Source organism: Pleuronectes platessa, chromosome 19 (genome assembly GCF_947347685.1).
Source record: "Pleuronectes platessa chromosome 19, fPlePla1.1, whole genome shotgun sequence".
Classification (NCBI taxonomy): domain Eukaryota; kingdom Metazoa; phylum Chordata; class Actinopteri; order Pleuronectiformes; family Pleuronectidae; genus Pleuronectes; species Pleuronectes platessa.
This window is the reverse complement of record NC_070644.1, coordinates 17,608,009-17,627,978: the sequence shown is the minus strand read 5'-3', so window position 1 is coordinate 17,627,978 and position 19,970 is coordinate 17,608,009. Positions and strand designations below refer to the sequence as shown.

Here is a 19,970-nt window from a genome sequence, read left to right as displayed (position 1 = left end):
GTGAAATATACTTGAACCCTGCATTGTGATCACATAAGACACAGCAGGAGTTTGAACGTATGTGCCCGGCACCCAGTGGGAAATACTGAATTACAGTGGAAGAGAGACAAAATCATGACGTGCAGCCCACGCTCAGATTCCAGGAAAGCTTCCAGGAAAGCTTCGTATCATCTTTGCGTAAGCTTCCTGTGGTTGAGCAAAACCACAGCGTGTCTTTGCGTGGACTTCAACTTTGGTGACTTTGCAATTGTCTTTGTGTGACTGCCGCCCCCCCCCCCCCCCTGTGATGACAAAGCATGATGTTTATGGCCTTAGCAGTGTGTGTCATTGAAGGCAGCTGAAAACATAAACACTGTATAAACAATGATATTAAATGTTTAACACATGTCCCAGCTTCATTTTAGCTCCGTGCAACAATAATTAATGCAGAAAATTTAGCATTAATAGTTAACTGTTTGCAAACCTTTTCCACATTAAAGTTTCGAGTAGGATTCAATCAAATTTGACAAATGTTGCTAGTGCACAGAGGCTTTGCAATTAAGAACAGGAATATGTTAATTGACAGAGAGACACAATACATCATTGTAATCATAATGTGGATGGGTTAGGATGTGGATGAAATTGCACAATTTTCTTTTAAGTTGAATCAAAACAGCCGGTTTCATCTCTTGAAATAAGCAAATTGCCATTTTTCTTGCAAATGCTGAAAAGGAGCTTCCACTAGAAAATGACACACACACACACACACACACACACACACACACACACACACACACACACACACACACACACACACACACACACACACACACACACACACACACACACACACACACACACAATAGAAACGTTTAGCTGGTGCCAGGTTGAGTGATGTTTTTATCTGATCTCTCCTCCAGATGATTCTGGTTCTCTGATTGGGTGATCGAAGCCAAGGGGCACACGTTAATGATGCAATAATGGTTTTCTACAAAAATAAGAAACCCCTCAATTTGAATCTCGTCTCGCAACCCTTTGGGCGAGAGCTTGTGCGGTCGGTGCACGCAAACGTGAACACGGCTCCCGGCTAGGAGGATCACAGAGGACATTTAGGCTAAAACATTTTAGTAAACGACGCTGTCTCCAGTGGAATTTGGCTGTTGGGGCTTGTGGACACTTGGATGACACCACAGGAGCAGTATGAAGGCATTTGTATGTTTTACTTCTGTTGTTATTTTACGTTTGAATACGTATTTGATTTGGCTGCAACGCTGTTTACCCCTAAAACTCCAAAAGTGTTTTGTGGACTCAAACACTTCATCCACCCTCCATCAGCGTAGTGGTGAGTAGATAACGACTGAATTCTCATTTTTGGGTGAACTATCCCTTTAAAAAAGGAATATTTTACATTTAACGACAGAATGATGCAGTGGCTGTAATACAGGTTTATGAACTAAATAAGCTGAAGCTGTAAATGACGTCTGTATAGAAAACCACCCAAGAAAACAAACGTGCAAATTGGGCTTTAAAAATGGCCTGGAAACACAAACACACAAATAGGATTCTAGTTCATGAAACATGAGTTACAAGGCAATTCTTCAGAAAGAGTGGAAACAAAAGGATGAATAATGACTGAACAAAAGTAATCTCGCAGTGTTGTTATCCGGCACAATGGGATGACAAACGTTCAGTGGTGTACGGCAAAGTGGCTATAATGGTTTTTATTGTTTGGAGGGGCCTCAGAAAGGAAGTGATGCAGAGATGGATGTTAATCAAATGCTTTCTAGCTCCCGTACGCACACATAGAAATGAGTGGGAGCATATGCACAGCTTTTTGGAGCTCAATTTTAGATTCGGTTTCGCCGCCCGTGTGAGATGACTGACAGTCGCTGTCAGCTTCCACTCCATTACTTTCACGCACACTGAGACGCGCATATATATTGATTACTGAAGTCTGCAGCCTGTGGAGTGGAGCCAATGTAAGGTGGGCGAGCGAGGGAGGAGGAATATGCACGCACTGGGGAATGAAAGGGTTTGTGCAAGGACACAATTTTCAGCGTCTATCTCTCACGGACAGACACACACACATGTCACAGAGATTAAACCAGGGCAAATTCCACCTGCTCTCCGTTGTCTCATTTTATTTTTCACTTCAGAGGAGCAGCGAGGAGAGGAATTATTGTATTAAACTTGTATAGGGTAAGATAAAGATTATTATTGACTGAATATTAATCCTCTGAGAGGCAAAGGGCTGCTGTAAGAGCACTAATACTCCTGACTCGTGTGTTTCCTATTTTGGGAGTTGCTTGTAATGTTGGGGAACTACAGCCAGACTTGAGGCTTAATCCGCTGTTGCATTTATTGTAAGCTGCAGATGCATAAAAACTGTCAGCTTAATGTCTGACATGTAGGGAGGGGAGGGGAGAGGAGAGGAAGAGATACGAGGAGGGGAGGGGAAGAGGAAGAGAGACAAAAAGAGCAGGGGAGAGGAAGAGGAAGAAGAAAGACTAGAACAGGAGACGAGGAAGAGGAGAGACGAGAACAGGATAGGAGAGGAGAGTATAGGAGAGGATAGACAAGGAGAGGAGAGAAGAGGCGAGGGAAGAGGAAGAGAGGGAAGAGGAAGAGAGACGAGGAGGGGAGACGAAGAGAGACGAGAAAAGCTGGGGAAGGGATAAGAGACGAGAAGAGGAGGGGAGAGGAAGAGAGACGAGAAGAGGAGGGGAGGGGAGAGGAAGAGGAGAGACTAGGAGAGGAGACGAGGAAGAGGAGAGACGAGAACAGGATAGGAGAGGAAGAGGGTAGAAAAGGAGAGGAGAGAAGAGAAGAGGACAGAGAAGAAGAGGAGAGACGAGAACAGGATAGGAGAGGAGAGTATAGGAGAGGAAGAGGATAGAAAAGGAGAGGAGAGAAGAGACGAGATGAGGATAGAGAAGAAGAGAAGAGGAGAGGCCAGTCAAGAAGATGAGAAAAACATACGGGGGAGGCAATTTAGAACCAGATCAATGTCAATGCAGGACTCAGGGTAAGAGACAAATCTGTTTTGAACTCAAAACACTAGTCTGATCATTCACACTCCAAATAACACACCCACACAACCATTTAGCCAGGAGCCAAAAAGCACCTGCCACCCAGACGTGCAGGTTTCGCTCTCCCTCTTTTATTGCCTCGGCCTTCCATTTATACCTCGTTTCTGACACTTTGGCTTGCACCTCTCCCTCCCTCCCTCTCCCTCCTTCTCTCCCTCTCTCACTCTCTCTGTGTCAGCCCACCTCTCTGTGTCTGACTATCTATGTCGGCCTGTGTTCTGCTGACCTGCAATGGAGAACTTCGGTTGCACAAGGTGTGAAATGAGACGGCATCGATCCGTCTGCCTGTGTTGATGTGTGTCTCAGAACGTGTTAACATGGGTGTGGGTGGGAGTGTGTGTGTGTGTGTCAGAATGAGAGAAAGAGAGAGCTGCCCCCTGTGTCATTTTCGGCTAAGTCGGTTTTTCATCTTATTAAAGTGAATGTGCCGCGTGCGCACAAAACCTAAACGAGTCAGATAATGGCATCATCATGGGATCGCACGCGTGTCATTGTCTTTCAGTGACATATAGCTCACATTTAATCTACAGCCTTGTTCACCAGTATGATGTTATATAGGCCTAGAGTTGTCTGTATGAGTCTGTTACTGTGCATATTGTAGTTGCCTTAAAAATGTAATGTGATGTAAAGAACATAATTGATTTTTGGGGAAACGATCCTGACACAGATATTGGGGAGACTCACACTTTTTTATCGACCGACCGATAAATCATTCAGGCTGTAAAAGGTCCTGGAAATGGCTTCAATGAGGCAGTGAGGTAAGAACTTCTCCTTCTCATCTCCTGAGATGCAAAGATGCTCAACAGCAGACCACACATGTTAATGTTCACCATGTGGTTTCGAGAAAAAGGCCAAAAGATAACATTAAATTATAGATGAAGCAAACGTTGGCCACCTTACTGAACAGCTGGGCTTATTTCAATCACTCCCCACATCATTATTGCTGCAACTTTAGCATTCCTGTCGTCTGTGGCTGCTCCTCTGCTCAGGACATAACTGTGAGGGAATCAACCCTTCGACATCCAGGCTGCCAGCTCCTGTTTCCAGCATTAGGGAACTGTCACAAAATCCCCTGTGCTGTCATACTGGCTTTGACTTTACTTCCAGGTACAGTATTAGCTATACACCAAAGAAAAGCATTTATAAATCATGACATTTTATTTTATTTTCAGCGTGTGGGAGGATCAGGTACAGGGAAAAAATAATTATGGTTCATTCAGGAGAATAAAAATAGTTATAGCATCCGGCTCCTTCTTGCATCTCTCTTAATTCCAAGTAAATTAAAATCAATTTAACAGCCTCAGCATTTCACTTGATTTCCTTCTTCCTAATTCTCTCTTTTACAATCCTTAACGTCTAACACAATATTTGTTCTAGCTCCTCTCTTGTTCGCCTCCCTTCCCTCCCCGGCCTCATTTTCTACAATTTGATCATTCCCATGCTTGATCCATCTAGCCTCCACAAGCTCTTTCACCCTATTTACCCCTTATCCTTCACTTCCTCTACTTTCTCTTCATCTCGCCTTCCACACTCCAGCATGCAGCCTCCCTCCATCATCTTCACCTCCTCTGCCCTGCTTCTATATCCCCTCTCTCCATCCACTCCCTCCTTCTTCCTTCCTCCTCCCTTCCATCCCCCTTTCCTTTGTAAGATAATACATTTGCAGCCTGAGTGATCTATTGATTCTCCGAACCCCAGCGCCCTTCAGAAAGGTAATTTTTTAAAGGAGGAAAGACGATTAGACAGAAATGCAGCACATTTCAAGGTGAAGGGGGCTTGCCCCCGCTTTACTCATCGATGGAAATATCTCTGCTTTTCATTTAAAGAGGGTCACGTTTGATGAGTAACAGAGCAAAGTGCTCCACGGTCCTGCCCTGACAGTCTATCCTCTCTTCTTTCTACCACTCACATGCTCGTTCTCCTCTTTCTGCAGAATCTGTGACGAGTTTGACAGAAGACCGAAGCCAAACTTTGGGGCTCATTGCTGTGTATTGCATTTTGGAATTTGCTCGGTGTCTGGGTTCATGAAAAGTGTCTGGCAAAGCTGGGATCCAAGCTTATTTACTCAACTTAACTATGTCAAGCAAACCCATAAACCAGGGGAAGAGCTGCGTATTGTGCCAGAATCTGGCTTAACCACAGTTGACTGATGCTGCTGATACGTTCTTCTAAACAACCGAGATGACATATTGCTGAGATAAGTTAAGATATCGATTACGCAAGCTCCTCGGTGAAATGAGACCACAGTCACTCCCTGAGTCCACCAAGAATCCGGTGATGTCACAGAATCTAGCTTCAGGCTAAAGTTTATGGAAGAACACCGGTGACTGTGTGTGTTTCAGTCCATCAACTCCATTGTTCCTGGTTTGCTTTTGCATTCTGTGTCTTCTGACAATATCAGCTGTGGAACAGATGAAAGCCGAGGCCACTGCAAAACGTCAAACATTATTATCTAATGATTACTGGTGTGGAGACCTGTTTGCAATGCACACCGCCTCTCTGCCACTGTCGGCTGGGATTGCCTCCATCCCCCAAGCGACCCTCAAAGGATAAGCAGTATAGATAATGGATGTATGGATGGAAAAGAGGTTTGCTTTCTTCTTCTCGTTCGGTTTAGTGGCCGGGCGGCAACCAACTTCAAAGCGCATTACCGCAATCCACGGTGTTGGTGCACCTTTCCTGGAGGTACAGCGATACCAGGTCGATTCGTGGAGTGGAAGGAGCAAGACCCTATTCCCTCCACCCATAGGTCTAGGCATCTACTGTACCTTTACATTCTTTAAGCAATGATGGACAGGCTTTATCTCTTTGCAAGCTCCTTTTAAATCAACAGTGAACTTCATGTTAAGAAATAACAATCTAAAAAGTAATTAAAGACTTAAACCAAGCAACTCCTGTCTTTTAAAAGGTTATTGGGAAACCAATATCTCTGTCTTATTTTGAATTCAGATTAAGTTCTGTTTGCGGCCACCAGAAGGTCACAGGGGAATGGTCTGACCGTGTCTCACTTCCACTACAGCACTTCTACGATGGGGCAGATTTATATGAAGGACCTCATGATGACGGGCACATCCAAGTCATCATGAGGTGACGACTTCATATCAGCAGCAGCACTTTTCAACTCGAGGTTCCCAGCGCTCCCCTAAATTTTGACGTGACCCCACGATCCCAGAGTTTGTCATCCGATCAGTGGATGTCAAGTCTGTGACGGGCCATCAGCAATCACTCTGCATCCTCTCAGGAGGAGTGGCTCAGGGAAGTCTGTCTGACGCTCAGCCATGAATGATTCGGTTTAAATGGAGTGACCCAAGGGGACAAAGAAAGCCGTTCCAGTGGAAGCGAGTGGCTCAGCGACCGGAGACTAATGCAGGTTATCGTCAATGGTAATTAGCCATCATGTTGCTTTTATGTAATGACTGGGACGGATGGCGGGGCATTAATCCGCACCATCAGTCAGAGATACATTTTTATTTGTTAATTTATTTATTATTTACGGCGAAAGACTTTGATACATCCAGTTTTGTGCGGCAGTTGAGTAAACTCATTATAAGTCATTACACCAACCATATCATTGTCATGCCACTGATTTGCATTCAGCTCGTTCACTTACCTTCATAAACAAGTACACTCATGAGATTAAATAATTTATTCTGACATGGCATGATGACTGCTCAAGCGTCATGTTGGGTGTTTATCCTTTTAATGAAAAATTGCCTGTATTGATGACGTTTTCATTTGTCCCTTGGGTCCAGAACGGTCTGTACTCCAACTCAAAACTTTCCCAGCTTAACCCCAAGGTCACCCAAGGTCTGGAGCAGTGTGGTGGTGCAGAACAAACAGCACAACTCAGTTTCATTATGTGAAGAGGGCCACAGGTAAAGCACCACTGCGGCTGCTGCTGCTTCAGGATTTATCCAAACATTTTGATGAGATTAGATGCTCTCCCCGTTTTCGGTGAGCTTGACAAGAAAGAGGTTTGACTGTGCAAGATTAACTTTGGGGAAATGGGCTGATTGAAGAGGAAGGATGGGAAACTGTGTTGAGGCCCTAACAATTAAACTGCCAAGGTGGGTTGTTACAGGCAAATCTTGGCTGGTGCCGATAGGTACAGGAAAGAGAAATGGAGGTCGAGACAGCCGCCTCTATCCCTGCCAACAGTCTGATTAAGTTTGGGGTTTGAGAGGTACGCAGGAAGCGGAAGGCGGAAGTAAATAATAGAAAGTAGAGCTTTGAGTGGCAAAATGAATGATAAAAATGACTAACAAGCAATTTGGGGGAGAGAAAAGCCGGCAGACACAAGATGGGGAATAACTTAGCATCACAAGATCTCATACCAGTGAGTCCTCCCTCACCCTCCTCCTCTTTTCAATTGTCTCTTGTGGAGGAGGGGGGGGGAGATAAGTCTTTATCAAAACAAATGGGCCTCGCGAAACTACTGCACTTGTGTAATTGCATGCAATCAAAGCAACTCTGATGGTTTCTGTCAAGGGCCTGATAGCGACCATCTTGGCTCGCTCTACTCTCTAGTGAGCACAGCTCAACTGAACCCATGCGTCTTCTCATTTCTCTCTTTTCTTCTTCAACTTTTCCCCCCTTTCTCCCATTTATCCATTCTTCCTCTTTGCCGTTTGGCCTCCGCGCATCTCACCATCCTCTCACTGCATAACCTCCCATCCTCCGGAACAATCTCTCTGTGATCGATATTACTGCTTAGCCGCTCCATAAAAGGTTGTGTAATGGATGTCATAGCTCACTGATATTGTTGCTACGCGTCACCATAACCATATGTTCAGATCTACCTAGAAAATGGAGCCATTTCACCATGTGTTTGTGTGTTTATGTGGAAAAGGATGCATTATGCAGGAAAACAATTCACTCCCGAGTAAAGATGTGAAATTTACAACTCAAACAGAAAGAGGTTTGTTATCTCTTGGTACTCTGGCTTCTTTCCACAGCCCAAAGACATAAAAATGGGGTTCTGACAGTTGGAGATTCGAAATTAGAGTAGAATAGGCAACATAGAAAATGGATGGACTTTTACTCGAGTCTTTCTAATAAACCTTACCTCATTGTGAAAACCTTTCCAAGCATATGGATGCACAATCCAAAGTTTGAATATAAGCATATAAAGCAGACAAATGTAAGTACCCTAAGTCTGCAGAGAGGAAGGTTGGCAGAGAGGACAAATACAAGAAAGAAAGAAAAGAAATGCAGCAGGGAATGTTGACTAACAGCAGGCGGATGCACAGAAGCACTTATAGAAAAAAGGGACAAAGTCAAAACAGAGCAATATGGCTGAGAGCACAGTGTATGCATTCAGCAGATGGGCGATGATAATTAGCTACTGAGTGAGATCTAGAGCGCACCGCTGAGCTCTCCTAATTCACAATATGCTAGATTCAATGCACAAGGTCAGTTTGCCTCCACGTGCCTGGTGGAGCTCGTACAGAAGTATAGACGCTGGGGACTTTTCTCCAGCTCCTGGTTTTAGCAGCCACACCTTCTTCTTGCGTCTCCCCTGTTACTCAGCTACTCAGGTGGAGCTGCTGCTTTCCGACTGACAACACAACTCAGAGTCAAAGTGACACGTTCAATCTCCTCTCAGGGAGAAGAACTCGTTGCCTTAACAGCTTCGACCTTAGCCTCCTAACTTTTTTTACACAGAGTCGAGCAGAGAGGTGGCTCGATGTGTTCCCTCCTTGAGCGTGAAGATGGCTTGGAAGTTTTAGTTTACTCGTACTTTTCTGCTCCACTGCTCATATTACACGCTCGCTTTGAAATTCAGGGGCCATCTCCTTCCCGGCTCGCAACTACCCGTGTGGCCAATCCCTATTTGGCGTGCTCTTTATTAATCCAATCAGCTGCTTCTGTGACAATCTGCTTCCAGCTCATTACACCCAAGCCAACATTTAACTCCCTCCCCGACCACCACTGCCAACATAAAGACTCTATGTGGAAACAGTGGCAAGGCGGCCAAGCTGGGGGGGGTAATGTTACTCAGCAATTATAGGGTTTATCTCAGTAATCTGGGATTGACTCCAACTGGACTCTCCCAGCAGCCTTGTCTAATCTGCGCCTCATCAACGATATTTTATCTTCACGAATTAGTTAAATTATTCAATGATTGAAGTCGGGACGATAAAAGTCCCCAACTCACAGACTTGGATTCAAGCTTAAGGCAAATGTAGAAATCCTAATTCAACTAATCACTACAGCGCACTGGTCAATTTGTTATATCCTGAACTGATTTAAAATCCTTGGAGCCCCCAGACACAATGATATGTAACCAGTCTTCATCATGAGAATGCCAGGGTGAGCCAGTCAAGACACTGGATCACAAGCGAGCTGCGATTCCCAGACACTTGGGAACTCAAAAGAAACTTGTGTAATCAAACTGTTGCCAAAAGAGATACACAAACCCCTGAGTTTGTGTATCTTCTATTTGTAAAAAGAAGAGCAATTAACCCAAAATGGCCGATGAGAGTGAGCTGACCGAGAAGCATCACGAACAGGATGTAGGTGAGGAGGCTCTGATTCAGTCAGTGCCATTGTGATGAAGTTTGTTAACTCCTCTTACTACAGGGCCATTAGTTCAGATCAACTTTCAATCGTCAACACCCCCGGGATCATGGAGACGGCTGAATCACATCCAAAATCAGCGCCCAGGTTTTTCACCTTTTCTTTGAACACAATAGTCTCTAATTATCCTAAAGGACTGTTCATTTGTAGTCTGGTGTCTAATTATTCATAATTTCTTCTATAATTACTATAATTACTTGATGGGCTTAAGACTAGTGGAGGACCAATCTTGTGTGTTATCTGGACTCTCTCCATTGTGAACCATCTAATTTACAGACATTTCAGAAATGGAGAATAATGATTTAATTAGCGCACTGAATATATTCATATCTGACCAATAAACCTCTAATCTCCTCTGAAACCTCCACTGTGGATAACTTGCATATCTATGTAACTCTTGAATGTCTTGTTTTATGCATCGGCAGCACTGTTAAAGTTCACGGCTTTGGTTTAGGGGATCTCCACTGGTATTGAGAGATAGAGGTATTAGAAAGGAGGAAATGAAAAGATGGTAAGACAAAGCAGCTGATGAAGATGAGCTCAGTCGGAGGCAGGACGGAGCTGCCTGTGGAGAGGCAGTTTGAAAGTGAGCACCAGAGATACAGAGGCAATAGAATCAATTGTTGTATTATAACAGTGGGAAGCAGGGAAGTTGAAAGCCATGGCTTGACTGACAGAAGAGAGGCGAGCCGTGTGATCCACAGGGAGAACATAAGACATTTCTTTGGCCCCTGCTCATATTCCTCCACCTCCTCCTCCTCCTTCACGGTAAGTGATAGGAGTTAGTCCTAAATCCCCGAGCCTGCAGGCCGACGGGTGGATTAGCTCCCCTGCTCTTCCGCTATTCTCTCTGCTATATTCAACCGCGGTTTTACACCAGAGGCGGGAGGCGAGGAGCGGCGGAGCTGATTTCATGGCGGCTTCGCTCAGATTAGACAGGAAGCTGGAGAGGGTTGCCAAGAGAGGAGGGGACACCTTTCACCCCTTTACCTCCGTGGCTCCCGGGGGTTAACGCTCCCCGTGTCTGTGGGCTTGTGGCTCCTGCTGTTCTCTGTTTGTCTGCTCCGACCTTTTTAGTCTCGACTCACTTGGATTGTCTCCTTCTCACGAGTCCTTCTCTCTTCCCTTCACTCACAAGGCCGTAATATTTTGTTGGCGTCTTCCAATTTTCAAGCTTTCGGGAAGAATGAGGAGTTTTATTTGTTTGGCTGTTGTAAAGTTATTTATCTTTGCTGCTAATCAGTTTCTCAGCAGGCGTCTTCCACGCACAGGGGAAAATTTCATTTCTGAACTCTCAACACAAAATCAGTTACAGCGACTCTTCTCTCTGTGGTCTGTGAGTGTTGAGAAAACAAAAGGCTCCTTAGACGCCTCAAAGGATGAGACGGTTTGAAGCCTTGTATTTCTAGTGATCACACACACACAAGTTTATTCGCTGCCTCTACACACCCTTTATGAATCAGAGGAGTCTTGCCTGAGACATTGTAAGCCGACAATCTCCCTTGGCAGGGCTGGATTTCACCTTTGGCTGACTTGTACACATTTAACTTCCCACAAGAGAGAATCTGGTTTGAGATGTGCTCTTCTACATTTACAGGGAGCACAACAAAGGGTGACGGGTTAGAGCAGAGAAGTTTGAAACAAAAGAGAGATCAGGTGAAATTGTTATATTTAAAACCCAAAGTGAACGAATAGAGGTCTTACTAAATCACTGGTTTAACTTTGGATGTTATATACTCTCGGAGAGGAAACCATTACCTACAGACACTGATTCAGCATTGGTGGATCTGGGACAAGGCTGTAAACATCAGATTATTGATGTTGACAAGATCCTTGTTTAATTGCTGCTGTGCTTTAAAATGTACTATTTATAATTTGTTTTGTTTCTTTGCTTAAAAATGCGAGTAGGTCTCACTTTATTTTCCGAATATCTAATTTTCAAGAACAACAATCTGAAGAACTCAACTGTCTAGCGTTTGTCACTCTATGTGCCTGAGTTTCAGCCCCTGGGGAAACAATACAACATCTAATGTCCTTGCACACTCTTCAAAACCGTAATTTCTCAAGTATAAACTTGATATATGTCTGCACCAGTGACACAAACAAAACCCTGAGCTGTTTTGTCACTTGAAACTTTCGAAACGTCAATTAGGACAAAGTGAGGAATACGCTATTCACCGTGTAGAGGTTGTTTTTCTCTCATCTCAGTTTAGTCAGTAATTGCGAATCCCTCTCTGTTGTTAAATGTGAGCTCTAATTAACCTGCTCAAACTCTCCCTGTGCCTGTTGTACATGCACAATTAGGAATCTGATTCTAGTCTTTAAATTCTCAAAGTACAACGTAGGTCAAATGGATTTTTTTTTATAAATAGACCCAGTGGAAATTGATTTATACCAAACTTTTTATAGACTAAGTGGATTTTATTATATTGTAGTAAAAAACATCCCTGTTCTGATCTAACAAAGAATTTTCCGACCACTTTCGCTAACCATTGAAATCCCCATATTACCATTATGTTGCTACTTTGCCAATTTCCTTTATCACTACTGGCTTCAGGCAATGACAAATATTTGCTTCAGACAGATGGTTCACATTATAAACATCCATCCATCCTGCTCAGTTTTATTGTGAAACATCTGCAGGATTTATTGAGTTATATCAACAAGGAGCTTAGTATTAATCATTAAAGTGGTTTGATTGGTTATTAAAAGAGTATTTGGGTTAAAAAAGAAACTCAAAGCAGCAGAGTGAGTATGGTATGTTGTTGTACCGATGGTTATAGGCCACTAGCTTGTTATCATATGATACACTTATACTTTTATTGTAAATTAATCATATATTTACAAATTCAACTGCTTAAAAAAAGCTTTTTCAGTGTGGTTATTATGTTTTTGTATCGACTGCTCAGGGTTTGTGTTCCTGCTGCCATTGAGCTCACCTCCCTGCTCCTCCACAAATCCAATTACCTTTGTTTCCCAAAACAAAACTCCTCATAGGAAATATGTTTCTACTCTGTCACCGACAACATCTGAACTCATCTCGGGGAAGTTTCTACACAACTGAAACAATTTAACCTTGGAGTCGCACTCGCAGCTGACAATGTGCAAAAGGCCTGACACGGCTTTCCCCTGTTGATAAACACACACTTGTGTTTGGTTACGTTTTGTCTTGATTTATTGAACTAACTCTATAAACAGGCAAGGTAATGACTGCAAAATATTACAAACACTGTCAGAATTGTGTAAGACTCAGCTCTTAAACACACAATTGGCGATGCACATACACACAAACACCCTCTCATGTGCATTCACTCTTTCACACACACAAACACGCTCCTCCCAGACACACACCATCACATGACAATCTAAAGTCAATGATGCTGTGCTGCCTGCAGCGAGCACAGGAAGATGGTAGAAGGAAAAAGGAAAATCAATATATGAAACACAATGAAGCACATGCCACATTTATCACGTGTACGAATTTCTGACAGACTGCTCCACATTACCAAGGCACATTGACTAAAACATTTGCATGTCTGTCATTGGGACAGGGAGTATCAGGACGTCAATATGAGCTATTAGTGTAGCAGGGCCGGCTGGTGCAAGAGGATGACTGAGATCACACGAGGTCACTGTCTGCCCCGTACTGGCTGCCTGGACGCAGTTATGGATATGAGTGATGACGATGAGGTAGAAGATGATGTGCTTCGGCCTTTATGTAGGTGTCAGGGTCAGTGTGCTGCTGTAGCGACAACGTATGCGAGTGGAGGTCAGATCAATGCCGACAGCGGTTCATGGATGCAAAGATTTACTGCTGAGCCTTGCAGAGAAGCTGAAGGTCTAATTTATCCAAACATATATAGTGGCCGCTCACAGCGACCTTCATGACATCATGTTTCTTGGCTCTTTATTTTCAAGCCAGGTTTTTTTTCCAAGTTGCCATCCATTTGGAAACTGATTTATCTCTTAGCAAACTTTTGGGCCTAGAGCTACAACATGCAGCAAACCATAACACTTAACCATAACACTTGCTGAAGGCAGATGAGCGTCTGTGGTGAGTTATTGTCACGAGCAATGCCCTTGAAATTTGACGATGCAAGTCATTTTATAAATCGAAATAATTGCAGGCATTTTTTTGGGGGGCATTTGATTGATTATCATTAGAAAAGAGGCGGACAGGAAACTACGTGGGAGAGAGAAAGAGACATTCAGCACAAAATCCACAGCTAGAATACAAAAATAACTTTCCACCCCCAGAGCACTTCTCTCTGTATTGTTATTGGTGGTTGGACATGAAAGTTAAACGGTCTAATGAGGTTTATTAATATGCACAGTAGTGACCGATTGGAGAAATTATCCACTGGTGCAATGACATTGTTAGATTGGCAGCATCACTAAATATGACCCATCTTAATGAGCTGTCAATGATAATAATGTGTAGCCTCAGGCTCACAGAAAACAATCCATAAATCCATATCAACGAACAAAAATATGAAGGCAGAAACGCAGCAGTGATCATTAATGCTGCTGCCGAGCATGATCCAAACTGGGTAAATGAAGGTATGACCTTTCATATGTTGCACCCAGTTCAACCAACAGCATGCCACCAGTATCCTTAGGTAACTGAAAAGTTCAGTTTCACAACACCTCAGTTGAGAAGGGATTCAATTCTGAGAATTAGATGAAAAATGTGTTTGTCCGTCATGAACAACATTTCAGTGTTAATATTAATATGCCTGAGTGACAATATACAAAGAGAGACAGGGAGAAGAATGGAGAAGACGCACTAAACCAGAGGACATATCGGGTTGTCTCATTGTGTGTGTGTGTGTGTGTGTGTGTGTGTGTGTGTGTGTGTGTGTGTGTGTGTGTGTGTGTGTGTGTGTGTGTGTGTGTGTGAGAGAGAGAGAGACTTCTCTTTAAGAAGCATTTACAAAGCAGAGAAAGACACATTTATTTTCAGCAAAATCACATTATTTTCCAAGGAGGCTGTAATACGTGAAAGTGTGTTTGTGTGTGTTGGTGTGTGTGTGTGTGTGTGTGTGTGTGCGCGCGCGCGCGTCCACGAGGGCTGAGGTAAGAGGCTGCTGTGCTTTGGAGTGAGACGGAGGGCATTAGTCAGATTTGACCAACAAAGGGGCTGTGAGCACACAGCCGGGGGATTAGACCAACACCACAGACTTTCATTAGTCTACAGAGAGGAAGAGGAAAAGAAAAAGCAACAGAACGATGGAGAGAGAGAGAGAGAGAGAGAGAGAGAGAGAGAGACACTGGATTACAAAGATAGTTGGAGACTTTCATGAGTCGAGGGAGAAATGTACAGATGGAGGATGAGCGGTGAGATAAAGAGAGGTAAAGCGAGGCAGACACTGAGAACACTCCACCGCTGGATTAGTCCAATACCGGGGACTTTCATTAAATGGGATAAAGGGAGATGGATGGATGGAGTGTGAGAACAGGACAGTGAGGGAGTGGGGGCAACTAAAATAAGAGAAATAAATAAAAAGAAATATGCAAGCATGGCAGGAAGAAGGGGGGGGGGGGAAATGCAAGAGTTGGAAAGGAAGTGAACGAGGAGTAAAGAGATTAGGTTTTAAATGGAATAAAACGGACGAGTGGACGGGGCGGAGACACAACGCATGAAGGGAGGAAGATAGAGGGGGGGGGGGGGGGGTGAGAGAGGGGTGATACACAGACACAGAAAACAAAAAAAGGGAGAGTGGAAAAAAGAGGAAAGGAAACAGAACGGGTGAGAAGACAGACGAAGAGGGAGAAGAACAACAAGTAGCGAGGATTAGCCCCTCCGATGCACATGCATACACACACACCCACACAAATAGACACACACACACACACAGACATACACAGAGGGCCTGGGAAGAATGTTGCTGTGCCAAACTAATTAGCTACAAACTCAACTATAGCTCATGAACTGCAGCATAACCAGTGGAGACCCAGGCCTGGTCTCACTGGTGTGGATGCACTTCTTTCCATATCGTTATGTGTATTTATGGCCGCCACCGTGTGCGGTTGTGTCTGTCTGTGTGTGTGTGTGCGTGTGCGCGATGTGCTTACACTTCAATGAGACCATGACAAATTAAACGTCTCCACTCAGAAAGACAATCAATCAACTCCCGGGCGATTGCAGTTTATTTTTCTTCAGTTTTGTCCGATTTGCATATCCCCCTGCCCTTAATCTCCAGAAGCTGACATAAACATTCATTACAGGCTTTATATTACTTTCTCAGCCTAATTTATAACGGCTGCAACGCTCGCTCATAAAAAGAAATGATTGCTTTCGATTAATCAATGGAATTTCTATACGGACAATAAAATGTCAGGAGATATTCAAAAATGAAAAAAAATGCCTATCGCAGTTTCCCAGAATCAAAAGTGACGCCTTAAAAATCAGTTGTTTGGTCCAACCAACAGTCCAAAGCTCAACGTCGTTCAAAGAGAAACTGATCTGAGACAGATTGACGGAGCGACTGATCATTAACTTATCAGCACGAACAGATTTGCAAGCTCGTTGGTTAAGTCAGCTCAAGGCTAATTGCATTCCAGCTTCAACTGAAGAATTTGACCACATCTGGATTAGAGAGGCCTTGTGGAGTTTCCTGGTAAACAAACATAAGTCGTTCTTAAACTCACTGTTGCACTGAGTGTATCCTTGAGCTTTCACAAAGATTGGGTACTTTCCATTCCCAGTAAAACTTCTGCAAAGTACTTCAACTACAAACCTTTTTCACCATCCTGGTGTTGTAGCAGTGTTCTTCTTCAATGCACTGCAGTCTAACCCGATGTAGTATGAGGAATAAACTACCAAATTCCCATTATTGCAACATCCCTCCAATAAGTCACCTATATCAAAATTGTACAAATGTTTTCGTTACTTGATCTTTTTCAAAGAGAAATGTTTGTACGGAACATTTCTAATCTTTGAATCGCATTTATTTCCATAGTTCATTAGCACAAACATGATCTTGGTCCCCTGCATGTCTCCATTCCTGTTGGAAGTGTTTCTGAATCTTGCGTCATCAAACACGTCTGATCACCAAAGCTTTCTAACAGATTCGCAGCTTCGTCAAAAAGCCGAGGGAATCACTGTGGTCACATCAATACAGGGACGTTTGCCTTGGAAGAATTTCTCCCTGGCTTTGCTTTGCATGTGGAGAAGAGACTGCAAGGTTTCAAGTAAACCCTGTTTTAATTTGACTCAGTGGGAAGTGACAGTCTCCCACTGACAAGTCAAAAATAATTCAGGCTTGAAAAAGGATAGAAATGCCACTTTTTTGCTGCCTCTCCTTTTTTTTTTGAGCTGCACTGGCAGAAGTGTCAGTGGATTTCTTGAGGATTTCTGATAAGCACAGCGAATGACAAACAGATTTAATAGTAGGATGGTGGGATGTGCTCCTCTTGGTAAGTGACAGTCTTTTACTAGTGTTTATATGGTCTTCTATTTACCTACAAGAAGATTCTATAATATACCGAATCTGATTCCACTTTTCTTCAGGCTATATTGAGAGGGAATATCAACTGTGAAGGACGGACATCAGAGACGGGGGGGAAACATCTGCAACAATTGAATCACAACTTCCAAACATTTAATTGTTGTTGACATTATTGTGTTCATGCGTGTCAGGAACAATCAGACTTGACGTTGCGACCCACCCTCAAGAGGCCCGGCGTTGATTGACCTTGACGAAAAAGTCATCTGGTCCGGAGGAAAACTCTCCCCGACAACACACGCGTGGCTGAGATCTGCACCGAGCTGACAGCCCGGCGGTGTCGACGCCAGAACAGATGTTGTCTTTTGTGATCAGCCGTCAAAGAGAGACAGTCCCCGTTTGTCAAGGCATTGTTTGATTTCAATTAACTATTTAAAGCTACTGATGAGTGATGCGAAGGCTTTTATCTCGGGGAACAAAGCAAACCGAATCAAAGCTCTTATGTACACACGAAGAAGAAAAATCATATTTGTCAAGTTCACATTGTAAACCCAAATTCCCAAATTGCGTATTGTTCCCGAATTGAGAGACACCAGGCGAACGGCTCATTTGCCAACTAATATAATCAAGTTTCATTTATTTCTAAAATAGTTTCATTGTAGAACACACTGAACACTGGAGATCAGAAAATATAACAGTGACTGTAATTACTCTGATTGTTTCCTCAAAGCACCATCGAGCAGCGAAACCCGTTCGGAATTGAGTTTGCAGTTTAGCGGCGCACACCTTTCATCTTCTGTGCGTGTTCTGTCGGGTTAATGTCGCACTTCACTACTGTTCGACTGACGCTCTGAATGCACCACCAGATGTTGTCTTTGTCATAATGTGTTTTTAATCACCATTCCTGAAGTCAGATGCCAGCAGGCGGCTTCCAATCTGATTTGCATCACTTGTTTCCCCCCCATCACTCTTTAACAGCTGAGAGGGAAGGCAGGCATCCATCACTCTTAACTAGCCGAGCTGTCAAACATCTTCAGCCCTGCAGACACTAACTTGACGAGTGGACGTGCACCAGGACCACGCAGGACACCACATCCCCACGATCCGATCCCCATGTTTTAGACATGACACAAGTCAATTACTCAAATTTTTTAATTGTCACTCATTGAGGTTTTTTACAAAAATGGGGCATGACCTCATGATTGACAGAAGTGAGACTGACCCCTGATTGGTTAAGAGGGTGCATCAGCACGACCTCCACATCATGGCTCCGTTCCCCAATCACCAGAAGCATCGTCCATCTTTGTATACAGACACTAATGTGGACAGATACATGTCTTTGGGTTACTATAAGTGTGATGAATATAAACATACACATAAACTGTTCTTCTCCTTTTGTCTCAGATTGCGTTATAGAGGCTGCTGGGTCTGTCCTTGATGCATTAGTATTCATGCATCACTCCATATTACATTTAGTTGTTTTAAGGTCACTGTCCAACCATCTTCCATGCGTCCTTTATGTTGTTGTTGTTGTTGTTGAGGGCAGAGCAGAGTCAAGAGTGTTTCTGACATCAACAAACATGTCAGGAGTTGGAGGTTAGGTCACTTTTAAGAAAGAGGACAAAAGGAGCCTCAAAAAGTTCAGCCACTCTTAAAATGTCTTCTACGCGTTTTGTCCGTAGTCGTAAGCTTTCAGAAGACGTTTACAAATATGGAAATCCAGACCACAGAGGGGCTGTGGGGCTTCAGTCATACACAGCTTGCTTCATCAAACCACAGCAGCCAGACAGGTTCTTGAAAATCCCACATAAGGTTGAAGAGACAGAAGAAACCATCTTGAGGTTTCCATCTTGATCATTTCACCAAAGCGTTTTTCTTTTCCCCCCTGTTGAAGAGCCATCTTTCAAGGCACAAAAAAACAAACCACATCTCTTACTCTTCTCATCACGTTCCAGACAAACACCTCCGTCTGATGTCTGGAGGAGGAACAAGACAATACTTAGAAGCAGTGTGGAAATGTTATTATCACCACGATACCGTCGGTGTGTGTGTGTCGGCACAGAGAAAATACAGTCCATAAGAAATAAAAATCACCTTACAAATGTAAACAACCTCCCAGGAAACGGAGAGGCCAGCCAGGCATGGTGTGAATCCTCCAACAGACGATGGGTATCTTGAGTAGTGACAAAGGAGGCACTTCTCTCTCCTCCTCGTCAACTTCACATCCTCTATGCGACACTTCAAATAACTTTTCCAGCCTAAAACCAGTCAACACAGTCCTTCATTTTCTTTCCATTAGATTATTCTGTCAATAACGACACAGCATCAAAAGATTGTGAACAGACCAAACCTGCTGCGTCTACTTTGAACAAGGCCACTGCTTTGTTTGTGAGAAAAACAAATGATCTCTTCAAACCACATCCATCAGAGGCCTCAAGCTTTAGAACTGACTTCTGGGAGGATAGAGCATGTTTTATTCTGAAAGCATCGAGAGGATCCACTTAACCTTCCTCATACGAGCCCTGTGTAGACGTATTAACGATGCTAAACCTTTTTAATTGTTGAAGATATTCACGAGTATGTTGATGATGAGTTGAAAAGTGTTGGATGGTTGTTTTGAAGGAAAATGAGTGATTTAAATTCACACATAATTCTATAAATGTTTTTTAGCTTTGGTACATATCTAATTTTTTTAATTTTTAGGTTTCCTCTTCTCTTCGAGTGCAACTAATTGGAATACCTAGCATAAAAAACATCAATATTATGAAAATGCCAACTTGGGGATCGACTAAATATTCATCCTACAACTATTCTCCTGCAGTATTTTCCTCTATTTTGTTTGCCCTCCTTTTCCTCCCCTCCCCTCCGGCCTCTT

At 43.4% G+C, this 19,970-nt stretch overlaps 1 protein-coding gene across 1 annotated transcript in view; it reads right to left on the bottom strand.

Moving 5' to 3' along the window:
* Positions 1 to 19,970, bottom strand: part of cntfr (ciliary neurotrophic factor receptor) — a 190,721-nt gene that overhangs the window by 121,352 nt on the left and 49,399 nt on the right. The window lies entirely within an intron of this gene.